Source organism: Melospiza melodia, chromosome 14 (genome assembly GCF_035770615.1).
Source record: "Melospiza melodia melodia isolate bMelMel2 chromosome 14, bMelMel2.pri, whole genome shotgun sequence".
Lineage (NCBI taxonomy): Eukaryota > Metazoa > Chordata > Aves > Passeriformes > Passerellidae > Melospiza > Melospiza melodia.
Window position 1 is genome coordinate 4,846,030 of NC_086207.1, and position 13,498 is coordinate 4,859,527.

At 41.0% G+C, this 13,498-nt stretch overlaps 1 long non-coding RNA gene across 1 annotated transcript; it reads left to right on the top strand.

Annotated features, from left to right (window-relative positions):
- Positions 1 to 1,714: 1,714 nt before the first annotated feature.
- Positions 1,715 to 11,017, top strand: LOC134424542 (uncharacterized). Its single transcript, XR_010029450.1, has 3 exons — positions 1,715 to 1,790; positions 3,712 to 3,850; positions 10,090 to 11,017. It is a non-coding gene; the product is annotated as an uncharacterized LOC134424542 (long non-coding RNA).
- The last annotated feature ends 2,481 nt before the right edge of the window (positions 11,018 to 13,498 follow it).

Genomic DNA, 13,498 nt, shown 5'->3' on the forward strand with positions numbered 1-13,498 from the left:
TCAGGGGCACAGACCCAAATCTGACTCCAACATGGGTTTGGGATGAACATGTTTTTATACCTTTACCATTATATAACTACATATTAATTATTAAACTTATATTGTTCTATTTTATTACATTGATTTCATCCAAGATGGATTCTTGTAATTTCCATCAACCCTCCCCAAACATCATTTCTCATGATTCTTGTTACAATTAAACAATAATTATATCCAACTACCAAACAATCATCACATTTAACAATCATATAATTTATCATAGTCATCAAATCATATACAAATGCAGCCTAACATTTTCCTAGGGCCTACCTTACAATTTTCCCAGGGCCTACCAGGCCTACCCTTCCTTTCTGACTCCTCTGAATATTCCATGATTTTAGAAACATTTTATCCCTATACTATCAGCAAGGCAGAGATCAAGGAGTGACGGTGTTTGCTCATGGCACAGGTGAACACAGATGCACCAACACAAGGGCCTTACCCCTCAATTCATGTCTACAGCTTCTGAAGGCACTGGGACCAGTTCAGCTGTGAAATAAGTGGCCAACACTTTTTCTAAACCACACTCAGCTGAGTGGTAAGAGCTGTGTAAACCCAGCACAAGGGAAATCTGGTTTATGTTTTACTGAAACAGTGGAGATGTCCCTTTTTAGGAGGATACTTGGGAAAGCAAAGGACTTTGGGGCCCTCAGTTTAACTTCCTTTGGCCTCAGCTGCAGATCACTTTCTCCCACATGACTCCAGCAGCAACTGCAAACCAGGCACTGTCTGGGATCACAGGATGGTCCTTGGGCCTCTGAAACAGCTAAACCATCCCCCAGAATACAGAGTGGCCCCTGAACTACCCAGGTCATCCTTCACACAAAGCAGTGAATTTTAGACTCTTCTTAACCCACTTGTATCTTGTATTTTATTTTATTTTTAAATACTTTTGTATTTTGATGAAGTTGAGGAGTGAATACCCGTCTTTCTTTTGGATGATCCTTTGACATGCTCAGTGCTTTTGACCAACAGCATGTAGATACTCTGAAAGAAAAGATCCTTCCAGAAAAAAAGAGACTCACAGAAAAGAAAACATCCATTCTGTAAGCAGAAATCCAGAGTTTATCCACTGTTTAGGCAACAGACAGGTACTCATCTCTGTATCATATTTTCTAAAGGAGGGGACACATTGGCAAAGGCAAACTGAAAACCAATTTCAGGTTTGACAGGTGCACAAACTGTTCCTAGTGAAAAATAAGGTAAACAGATACAAACCCAACATTTTTAGCAGGTACCACTAAAAGTGCATTACAGCTAATTTATTTTCCAAAGAATTTATATCTGGAGAGGTGAAACACAATCCTGATGTCATGATACTCCTACTGCCATGTTCATACATTTGGGAGGGGGGAAAAAAGTGTTTTTATAACTCCTGGCTTGCATCAATGATGGGGAGAGCTAATAGAAAACAGCCAGTAGTCCCTGTATATCTGTCATATATAAAACTATTGCCACTTTTTTTTCGTCAGGCTTGACCAGATGAGACTTGGACGCTCCTTGGCATCACTTAAATGCAGTTTATTGACCAGCAGCAAGTTGCTTCTTGCCCTGGGAGCAGCAGAGGCGGCGGGGTCGAATCCAGCGGCTGCAATTCGCACATTTTCCCACCAGATAGCAGCCGCCACAAAGAAAAAACCCAGCGGAAAAGATGCAAGTCACGGGGAGGAGCAGCGGGGCTGGACCAGGAACAGCCGGGCTCGGCAGCATCGCGGGGCCGGCTGGGAAGGGACAATCCCCCGGAGAGGCAGGTCTCTGTATTGTCTGTCTGTCTGTCTGTCTATCTATCTATCTATCTATCTATCTATCTATCTATCTATCTATCTATCTATCTAATCTATCACTCCATCTCTCCATCCATCTATTTCTATATCCATCTATCTATCTATCTATCTATCTATCTATCTATCTATCTATCTATCTATCTATCTATCTATCTATCTATCTATCTATTATCTATCGATATTTTTTTCATTTATAGCTCTACCTATCGATTTATCCATCCATTCCTCCATTTATTTCTCTCCCTACCCATCCATTCATCTGTTATCCACCCACCCACCCACCCAGCAGCATCCTCGTCCACAGGATCTGGGTTCTCTTCCTGCCCTGGGGAAAGGAGCCCACACTCACATCCAGAGGAACCATTTCAGATCACACTCAGACTCAGAGCAAGAGGCTGGGGAGAAGGGGGAGATGTGAGGTCATGGGTGAAGCAGTGAGATTGAGAAGGGGGGATCCAGAACACTGGACTGAGTGGGGTTTGGGAGGGGATGTAGGTCATGGAGCAGCCACAGGGTTCAGTTTATCCCTTGGGGTCCCCAGTGCTGCTTTCTGTCCTTGCCGCTGAACAGAAATTAAATTGCAGCAGTATTGAGCAGTGTGCTGGTTTCTCCCAGCACTGGGGCTGCAGGGCAAGTGAGGACAGCAGCCAGCTTAAACCCTGGGAATCTGGGATTGGTGTGGGAGACACCAGCAGCTAAATAATCTCCTAACTTGCTTCCCTGTCAAGCCAGAGTCTCTAATCCAGAAAGTACTTGTACCTTTTAAAACATGCTTAAAGAACTGTGCCCACATTCATTACTACATGCTTGTCTTCTGTTTAATCTTTACAGGAGACAAAGAAAGGGGTCAGAGGCACCTCTTCAGAGAGGCTGTTGTCAGGAATACATGTATATAAAATATTTCTCATTGCATGACTTAGTTTAAAGTAAAATTCCCAGGTTTGTCCATGACTGTTATAGTGATTTAAAATATATTTTGAGAAGCAAGCATATCCTACAATACTGTAAATCTCCCATTTATAGCTTAGAGATTTAACAAAATAGTTTGTCTCCTTTTTCTTCTTCTTAAAGTGATACCTACAGAACGTATCACCTCTGGATATCTGATGGCAGGAACTTCAGCACAGGACTGGAGTGATTCTCATCCTTCCACTCAAAACATGCGTTACACTCATTAGCAAGTGGCACTTAACAACTGAATAAGTGTCTCTTTTCTTCCTCATTTTTTTTCTTTCTTCTATATCATTCTATTTCTTTATGTATTAATCAAGGTAGCTAAAGAAAGAAATACTCAAAAATAAAGTCCTTAAATCTAGTACAAAGTCATAGGTGATTCTGAGAGAGGTTAAGAATTACTATGGGCAGCCTGGGTGAATAAATCCCTTAAATCGAACTTTTTAATCACAAACTCCAGTGAGTATTCTTTGGAACATATGGGGGAAAAAAAGCTCTGTGCCCAATACACAAACATCTGCCATTCTGAGGGGAAAACTGTGGTACTGAATACAGTGACAGGAACAGACAAATGTTCTCTACAGTGTTGCTCACTAGATGGAGTACAAGTTATTTATATTAAAATGCTAAACCAAGTCACTCCCACTTCCTACTAAATGCTCATAAAAAAGCGTCACAGAATCTACTTGGCAAAACCTTTAAGATGAACAGAATAAACCTGTGTTCCTGCCTTGTACATAATCTTTACTTATTTATGCATGTGGTTCACAAGTAAAACCTCAGAAAAATCAAGACAGATGTTGAACTGCGCAGATAATTGAGATCCAGCATCACCAGACACAGCAAAAAATTTCTTAGGAGCAGTCTTGCCTAAAGGTGAACTGCAACAGCAACAAAACAAGCAAATATGCTAATACTGTTTTCATTTATGTAGTATTCAGAGTGATGGCTCAGATGCTCAGCAGCTTTGGAACAGTGAGACAGCTGGCTGGAAACACAGCTTCCACAAAGAATTACCCAAACAGGGTGTTGCAAGGGAGAAAAGCAGTGAGGCCTGGCACCAACAATAAGAGGTGAGTTAAAGTAACAGCTCTAATGTGATACGACTGAAAATCTTATTTCATTTCAAACCACCAACAACTAAAAAACAGGCCTGTTTGTAGTTGATGAGAGAAGAAATTCTGAGAGATAATCACACAAACCTAGTAATACTGACAGCCCTTGTTCAGCAGCTTCTGATTTACACTGCCTTTAAGAATAGATAAATATTTTAGGAAAGAGATACCATCTTCTGAAACACACTCCTGCTTTCTGCTCTTACACAGAAGCCATCCATCTGTTGTCAGCTCAGTAATTTGAAATCTAGTTTAACATTACCACAGTGCACATGCTATGTATGGCACATGGGAGCAGCCACCTCGATGCTGGACACAAATTTGTGTCAGAGATCCATGACCCCACCCCAGAGGTCAATAGCAGTGAGCACAATCCACTTAAGGAATTCCCGAGTGGAAGATGCATCACATAATGCAGCCTTCTGCATGTGTTGCAGGGAATTTATAAAGCTTATAAAGCTTTGCAGAGAGCTTTGTATTGGATTAAGATGATGAATAAGAGATATAATAAAGTTTTGTCCAGCAGAGAGAGCACGTTATCAATTCCAGGTAGATAATAGCCAGTGGGTCCTCAAGACGAATAAGGAGGAAATGCAGGTTACCATCAGAACAGTTTTTGCAAAGGTGAATCAACAAAACCCTTAAAGCTTCCCCTGGGAATAAACTCTTCTGAGCTGACAGCAAATGATAAAATCAGAAAACCTCCCACTGACTGCCCCTCCCCCTGTACCTAACAAAAGCAACCCCCAAGCTGGTGTAGCTACCAATCCACCTGAATACCCAAATTAAAAAGACTCACTAAGAATGGTCAAATGCATTTCTTTCAAAAGCCAAAGCACTGCTCCAACAAAAGCTATTCATGCATCATTTGAAGTTTCACATCAAATTAGAGGGAGGGAGAGATGAGAAGAAATCCTTCCTGTTGGACAGACATTTGCACTTGCCTCTAAAAGACAAATGTGTGAGACCATACATAGTAAAATCTCTTGGAAAGGGATTCTCCTGTCAGTTAATGGAATGGTGAGAGACACTGAGGACATCTCAGAGGGCTGCAGGTGCTGCTTTCTTGGCCCATGGGAACAAATTCCTGAGTCTACTATAAAGCTTTAATAATTAACATTGCAAATTTCCCTGTATGTACATATATACTCTAATTACATATTCTTGAATCACAGCAGAATATATACAAATAAATATGGATAAGATTTTTATTCCATACTCATTCAGAGAAACTGGAAATGGCTGTTTTTTTTTTTAATGAGGTATAAATTTCCTAAATTCTTAGAACCCTTTGGTTTCTTAGGACTCAATAAGAAACAAAAAGTAGATAAACATTTTTGTTACTTGTGTTATCTGAAGGAGTAGAAAAGTTAAGACAGTAGTCAATTATTTTAGAATGTTACAAAAGCAGGTCAGTTTAAACATGATATTTTGGTGGTTGGGCCCAAAGTGATCATCATACTTTGGAAAAATATGCATGAGAATAATAAGAAAGCCATGCTGGCAAAGACTGCATACTTCAGAGGAAAAGCACTTCATATTGTGGGTTCTTTCCCTTTCTGCTCCATTGAATGTTTATCTATAATTTTTAATTATAGGAGTGGCTGTGTCAGTGCTGAGATCACCCTGACTTTGCCTCTACTGCCCTTGGCCTACCAGTGCCTTGGAGATTTCCTGGCTCTTGTCATGGATCCCTACTCAGAGATCCACAAAAAATTTACCATTGCTCTGCTCCTGCCTTTCTACCAGTGCTGGAAGATCCCCTGTTCAAGTATTATGGGATTGCACCATTAGAATCACATTTCTGAAGCAGATTCTGCATAGAAAACTTCCAGTTCTCTGTGGATGTTCCAGTTACTGCTGTGTGTGGTACAGACTGTCAGCCAGTAGACAAATAATAATAATCAAACAGATCAGGTTCATTTATCTGTTTATTTATTTGTTATTTAGGTGTTGCTAGCTGGATGCCCCAACCCTGAAACTGTTTAAGGCCAGGCTGGGTGGAACTCTGAGCAACCTGCTCTGGTGGGAGGTGTCCCAGTCCAGGGCAGAGGGCTGGATGATCTTTAAGGTCCCCTCAAATCCAGGCCAATCTGTGATTTCCAAAACACAGCTGTGGGACTTGCACACAAAGGCAAATGTCACAAGCAAGGGGAAGGAAGTGTTTCAGCCACCAGGAAGCAGAAGCAAACAGGCCAGCCCCCAATTCCTACTCTATCATATTTATTGCTTTGTTTTAGATATTCCTCTCATTATGTGGCAACAGCTTAAACCCATCACAAGCCTAACGAGGAGAGTGCAGCTTAATGGAAAGCAGATTATGCCAAAGAGATTTGATATCTTTCTCTGACAAGATTAAAAATAGGAATCATAATGGAGACTATATTGTTGATATAATATAATCAGACTTCTGGCTTTTTAGACTTCTGGATTTGTGCCTCTAACATTCAGATAAAAACTTAAAAACAAGAGCATCATGAAAAATCAGAATGGCACATATTAAATCAAATTTAATGTGTCAAGCTGATAGGCTCCCTGCAATTAATGTGAATGCATCAAATAATTGCAATGAGACTTGTAATGTCCTATAAATACTGTTCTATTGTATGCATATAATCTTATTTTACAATGATACAGAGACATAATGATAGTGTAACCATACATTTGTTCCTGGAAAGTTTTCAGATTACGTAAACATTGAGATGTGATAATCAAGAAAGCCTGTGAGCAGATCACAGAGCTGTGAAATGTCTGGCATTGCATACCAAGGCATTTTTAATACAATAAATCCCCTTTCTTCCTACAGGAAAAAAAATCACGTGCAGAGACCTGGCTCTGGACAGGCTGGAAAATTCTGTAGGCAACCTCTTGAACACCACTGGGATGGATGACAAAATGCATGATAACAGAAGAGCACTGAGGAGAAAATGAGCATTTCTTTGTAGCTGTTGTGACTCAGCTTCCACGTGTGCCCTTCAAAACTGTCTCTGGTTCACAGAGGAGCAGTCAGAGCAAAAACTGGTCTGGAACAGGACAGAGACCTAAGTCTCCAGCTTAACATTGGGAACTTACAGGTGGTTGGGTCAGAGTCAGATGAACAGAAATCTGTCAGATGCCTCTTTAACCCTGCAAGGACATCTGACACACCCCTGTTATTACCCAGCAGTTTAAAGAAATGGAAACAGGGAATGAATCACAACTTACAACACCCAAAGGACATGGCCAGACATATGCTGTGTCATCTCTCATTTGATCCCTTTAAATCAATAGGTGGGGTCTTTCTAAAGGTGGTTTACATTCTGTCATGGTCTTGTTGGAGGGAGAAGTGCATGTGAATATGCACAGAGCAGGTTAGATGATCACAAAATACATCCTGAATCTATGAAATATAAACTTTGGATCTAACATCCTCCATGTCAAATATAGCTTCTGTATTTGCCTCTCCACGATTGATTCCCAAATTCCAGATAACTGCTCGCTTTCAAAAATAATCTAATCTACTAATTAACTCTCAGAATGTCCAGAAAAATACATTTTTAAGCAATAGCATAAATCAAGTTCAGCTTTTACTCCACTTTGTGCCCCTAGCAGTGACATAGAACTGGAGACCTTTTCACAAGTTACAGGAACAGCAAAGTTTAATAAAAGTTCAGATTTCATACATTTGGAAACACACAGAAATCCCTGTCCTTCTGCTCAAGACATATGTGAGCATCAGATGCTGCTTCCTGGGAATCCATTTCCCACAGGATTCTCTCAAATGACAGAATCTCTGTGTTATCCCCCAGGGACTGCACACATGGGTATTAAGTAGAATAAGCTGCTGTGGTTTTCTTTTTATTCTGTCATTTTTGAAATATAACTTAACAATTCCAATGATCTTCTGAAATATAGATACAAATATAGCTGTTTCTTCAGCTATTGCTTCTGCTATTTATTTTCCCCTTTGAGATCTGCAGAGCCAGTTCTGCTCTGCCTTTCAGTATCACAAATATGAACTGAAGTGTTAATGAAAATGCATCTGCAGTGCCAGATGTTGGCCTCAGCCATGGCTGGAGCCAGCTCCTTGCCTCTCTGCCATGGTATATTCTGAAATTATGATTTTTAAGAAGATGAAAATTAATGGGGTGTGTTATATAATATCTTCCTCTGGCACCTGCCCATCAGAGAGTGCAAAGAGTCTGACTTTAACCAGGAATGGTGTTTCCTGATGAGAGAAAGCATGTTCCTGGCTTATATTAGGAATATGTTTGCTCTGTGTTCAGCCAGTATAAAAGGGATTCTTTAACCCTGCATTTACAGCCTGGAAGAATCCATCTGCCCAACCCTCTGCTGTAAAAGTTCCTCTGTTTCTGAAAAGTCAAAAGGACAACACAGCGACAGCTTCACTGTTCCAGCACGGCCTGATAGAATCTAATAACTTAAATTAATTAAATTTGCAGCTGAAGTAGTCCAGAAGGTGTGAAAGAGCAGGCAAGGAAGGTAGCAGAGCTTTGGATATGAGGCTGGAAAAGAGAATGTCTGGGGCAGAAACCCTGTTTGAGAAACCCCCAGAGCGGTTCACAAGGAGAATATGAGGCAAAACCAGCACCCCTCGGGAAACACTTCCTTGCATAAGGCTTTTGATGTCACATTTACTGGGCTAAAAGGCACTCTGAGATGTGAAAACTCAAAATGAGGGAAATATCTCACTAAAGATAGATACTCTTCAAATGTTGGTAGTTATCACTTGGAATTTCAGCTGTTTGTCCAAATTCTGTGTTTGTACCTCTCTGGGTCTATAAGGTATGAGCTCCAGGATGTGATTTTCGGGTAAATTCTTCTACCACAACATAACTACTTCTGAATATAATTATTGTTTTTTCTAGTCCAAAGGAAATCCAGATTATTAAGCCATTTTTCAGTGTAATATAAAATTAATATAATTGTTATTTTTAGTTAAGGCAACGCAATTAGTTATTGAGCCAGCTCTGTAAATATTGATTTTGGGAAGCATTTTTTATTATCTCTGAAATAATGCATTAACATTACATAATATAATCATATAATATAATTATATGATCTGTTTATCTCTGAAATAGCCTGAAAAGCAGCATCTCCTCTGGGCTGCCAGCATGGTTTTAGCTGGTGTAATCTAAGGTAAAAGGCAATGCACTCTGCAAGTCACTTGTGCACTTTGGCAATTTTTTACATCACTGCTTGCTGCTTTGTTTGAGTATTTTTTTAACCATCTACTCTAAATTAAAAATACAAGGAGTTCAAATACACTCCTGCATCTCTGTACTCTGGTACAATGATTTTCCAGAAAGCTTCCTATTTTCTAAACAGCAGTCATGAAGCTTTTGTTATACTTTTAATTAACTCCAGCTCCCAGATCCATGTGCAATTCCAGCTGATTTGTATTCTTTCTGTTTCTCTAATATCCGGGTGGCCACATCACACAGGAGAGCTCAAATGCAACATGTTCATAAACTAAGCCAGACCAAAGAAATATTATCAACTGATGAAAGTCCTGAAGGAAATTAAATGTAAGGCAAGAGAGTTTAAAATGTTTAGCTTAGGGAGAAAAAGATGAGAAAGTGTGATAAAAGTCTGCAAAAATCAAAAGTGTGCCAAGACTGAAGCAAGAAGCAGCAGAGGCACAGGGCACAGAGCTAAGCATGTGCACAGACTTACAGGAAAATGTAAACTGAATGCTAAGGAGCTGTTGGGTTTTATTTACATATAGATCCCTGCAAGTCCAAACACTATCTCCATATAAAAGCACATTCTAAAATCGGTTATAGCATTTTTTTGGTGAATATTCTGGAGTGAAATAGAGACCATGAAAGAAAACAATCAATCTTCTTGACCCACGTGATCATTTCCCTTCTAATACCTATTCTCCAGCTGCGTATTATATTAGAAAAAATTAAAATTTAGAGGGAAGCACCTAAAATTTAAGAGGAACTGCTGCAATTCCTCAAACAACTAAGCATCCTTAATATTGAAATTCTAGGCTGAAATTTATCCAGCTATACAAAGAGAAGGAAAGGCATGAATAAAAATGATGAAATTTTATCTCTGCCTTATAGCTGTGCCTTGTATATGTGTCTCTAATTAAATGATCAGCATAATGCAGAGGATGTTTATGTGCTGACCTTGTTTTTATCACCAGCAAGCCCATAATAGTTCTGAACAACTTTGTTTTTGACCAGGTTGCATAAGGTTTTGACAAGGAGCACATGGCCTGTGGCAGCTCAGAAGTAATCAAGATATCAGCAAAACTGGCAGCAGCATTTCAGCCACGTGAGAAACAAGAGCACCCATGGGAATGACTGAAGAAATGGAGTCATTAAAACAAGCCACTTTTCCCAGGAACAGCTGGTATTATTTTAGAAAACAAAACTTGCTGAAGGGAACTGGAATCTTGCCAGATCTGGTACTTAAAAAGAAAGGCAAAAAGAAGATAATAAAGGAAAAAAAATTAGAGCATTTGAAGATTAGCAACTGTGCAAAAGGAGAAAACCTCCTTTGCAGCATCCTGAGGCAAGCACCAAAAAAATGGGCCAATATTAGCATATGCATTCAGCACACTTCTGGCAGCAAGGACGTGTTTGGAAAGATTCATGTGCAATACCTGTCTTTTGTACTAAGGAAAATACAAGACTAGAAAAAAGCAGAAAGGGTAACAGAGGACACCACTAAGGCGAGATGGAGCAGGCCAGCTGGACTGTTATGATTTAATTAAGGAGAGTTTGACTCAGTGGGATTCACACATGGGAGATTATTCCTATCAAATCTGACAGAATTTTTCACAGTGGTAACATATCACAGAGGGAAGCTGTGGACATAAAACCAATTTGACACTGTACTGCACACTGTTAAATTAGAAAGTTAATGATTAGGGTAGATACAGCATGAAAAGCTTGCAAAAGGAAAGAGCTGACTTTGAAATCTAATACATGAACTAAAAAGATACAGTGTAGACCACATTTTAATTCATTCAGCTTCATCAAATTACATGTATCGGCCTACTCCTAATATCTTTTGGTCAACCAACCATAGAGGCATAATACTCCATTTCCAGCAAAACATGAATTCCCATCTTCTACCTAAAAATGCATAAATTGCATATTATCTAAATGTGGTGAATTATTTCTTGGATTCCGGTCTTGTCTTTTTGTCCTAGTAGCTCACTGTCAAGCACCTTTGTTAAGAACTGTTCTTCCTTCACAGAGCCAAAGAATTATTGAGGTTAGAATGGACCCTGTGGAGATTGTCACCACATCACACCCACTCCCTCCACCCCCCAAATCCTGGGGGCCGGAGCAGGTTGCTGAGGTTCTCAACAAATTGAATTTTGAATACATCCAGGAATGCAGACCTGTGGTCAACTATCATCAGAGCAGGAAAGCTTTTTCCTCAATTTACCTGAATTTAGTATATTTCCATTCCTGTCTATTGTCCTGTTGGACAACCTGTCTGCTTTACTCCATCTTTACTGCCCTCCCAGCTATTTGACTGATTTTTAATTCCCCCCTGACTCTCCTCTCTCCTCTCCTCTCCTCTCCTCTCCTCTCCTCTCCTCTCCTCTCCTCTCCTCTCCTCTCCTCTCCTCTCCTCTCCTCTCCTCTCCTCTCCTCTCCTCTCCTCTCCTCTCCTCTCCTCTCCTCTCCTCTCCTCTCCTCTCCTCTCCTCTCCTCTCCTCTCCTCTCCTCTCCTCTCCTCTCCTCTCCTCTCCTCTCCTCTCCTCTCCTCTCCTCTCCTCTCCTCTCCTCTCCTCTCCTCTCCTCTCCTCTCCTCTCCTCTCCTCTCCTCTCCTCTCCTCTCCTCTCCTCTCCTCTCCTCTCTTCTCAGTTCACTTCCCGGTCCCCTTATCTAGGCTGTAATCCATCCCTTTGTCTGTAGGAATGTTTCAGGAATAAGCACTGAAAGCCTTACTCAGGTCAGGGTAAACAAATTCCACAGTTCCTCCCCCATCCAGTGATCTAGTCGTGATTGTGGAAAGACATCAGTTTGATTAAACGTGATTTCCCCTTCATAAAATCATGGGTACAACCACAAACACTTCCTTGTCCTTCATATGGTTCAAAAGTGCTTACAGGGTTATTTGCTCTGCATCCTGCCAGGGACTGAGGTGAATCTAATGAGCTCTGGTTCTGTAAAACCTCCTTCTTAGCACCTTGATCTTTGTCACCATCTCCCTCACGTCACTCAGCAGTGGGTCTGTGCAAACCCAGAGCGCCAATAATATTTCTCTGTCTGCTCTGGGATGCCCTGACCCCCAGGGCAGTGCTGACTCTGACCCTCATTCATGGAGAAAGTTTCCTGCACTTCAAGATATACTGGAATCCACAAAAGTGTGAACTAGATTATAGAGAGTAGTGTAGCTGTATCACTTGGTGAGAAATTTAGGTTTTGGGATTTTCAGTATGTAGTGGATGGAAGCAAGGTGGAGGGCACAGGGTGTTGTCCTGGGTTTCTTCTTCATGCTTCTTCTTCCTCCCTCTTCTTCATGGGTTTGGGTGGCATTTTGTAATTGGGCAGAAAAGTCCCCATTGCAGCCCTTTGGGACCAGTAATTGGGTTAAATGGGAAAATAATCCAGGTGTCAGTTCTTAATTGGATAGTTTAGACTTAAAAGACCTTGCACCAAGAGATTGTTGGCCATTTTGTGCCTTTTAATGAAAGACTGCTGAACTCACAGTAGTGAGACTGTTCACTGATAAGAAATAATAAACACTTGAGTCTGAACAGGAAATGCTGTCTCAAGTGCCTTCAATCCAGACCCAGAGAATCCCACACTGGTACTGCCACATGGGCCCTCAGTTTATTCATCTTCCTCCTGCTGCCAACACACGTTGCCTTTTCATTCAACTCCAGCTGAGCTTTGGCTTCCTTGTCCTACACTTGCCTGAATATTGAACAGCTTCTCTGTATTCCTGTGAGGTCTCTCATCCCTTCTTTCACCTTCTATACGCTTATTTTTGATATTAGAGTTGAGCCAGGAGGTATTTGACTATCTATGCAGGTTTTCTGCCACTCTCATCTAATTTTCTGGACATTCTGGAGCTTGGAGAAGGTAAAACTTTGAAATCTCCAGAGCCATCTTCTACATGGTTCTTATTTCAGCAGTTCCTGAACAGGCCAAAGCCCACTCTGCTGAAACCTGGGAGGCCACTCTGGGGTTCAGAGGCTCCTTTCTGCCCAGTTCCCTCCTCCCAAAATCCTTCCCTCCATTGCACAATCCCTAAACCCAAGGCTGACCCAGCCTTCACACTCCAGACCAGTTTTTCTTGTCTTTAAACATCAGGTCTAGCAAAGAACTTCCTCTCCTTGATTCCTCAATCCCCTGTATCAGGGAGTTTCTATTGGGGCACTCCAGAAACTTCCTGGCTTGCTTGTGCCTCCTCTGTTGCTTTTTCAGCAAAAATCAGAGAATGGTTTGCTTTGGGAGGGACCATGGGCCACCTTCCACCAGACCAGGAAACTCAGAATCCCATTCAATCTCGTCTTGAACATTCCAGGGATGAGGAGCCCACACCTCTCTGGACCCAGAAAGTAATTTTAGAGAAACTCCAGGACATTGCTTGTTGAAAAAGTTTAGAGATTGCTCCTAAGCTCC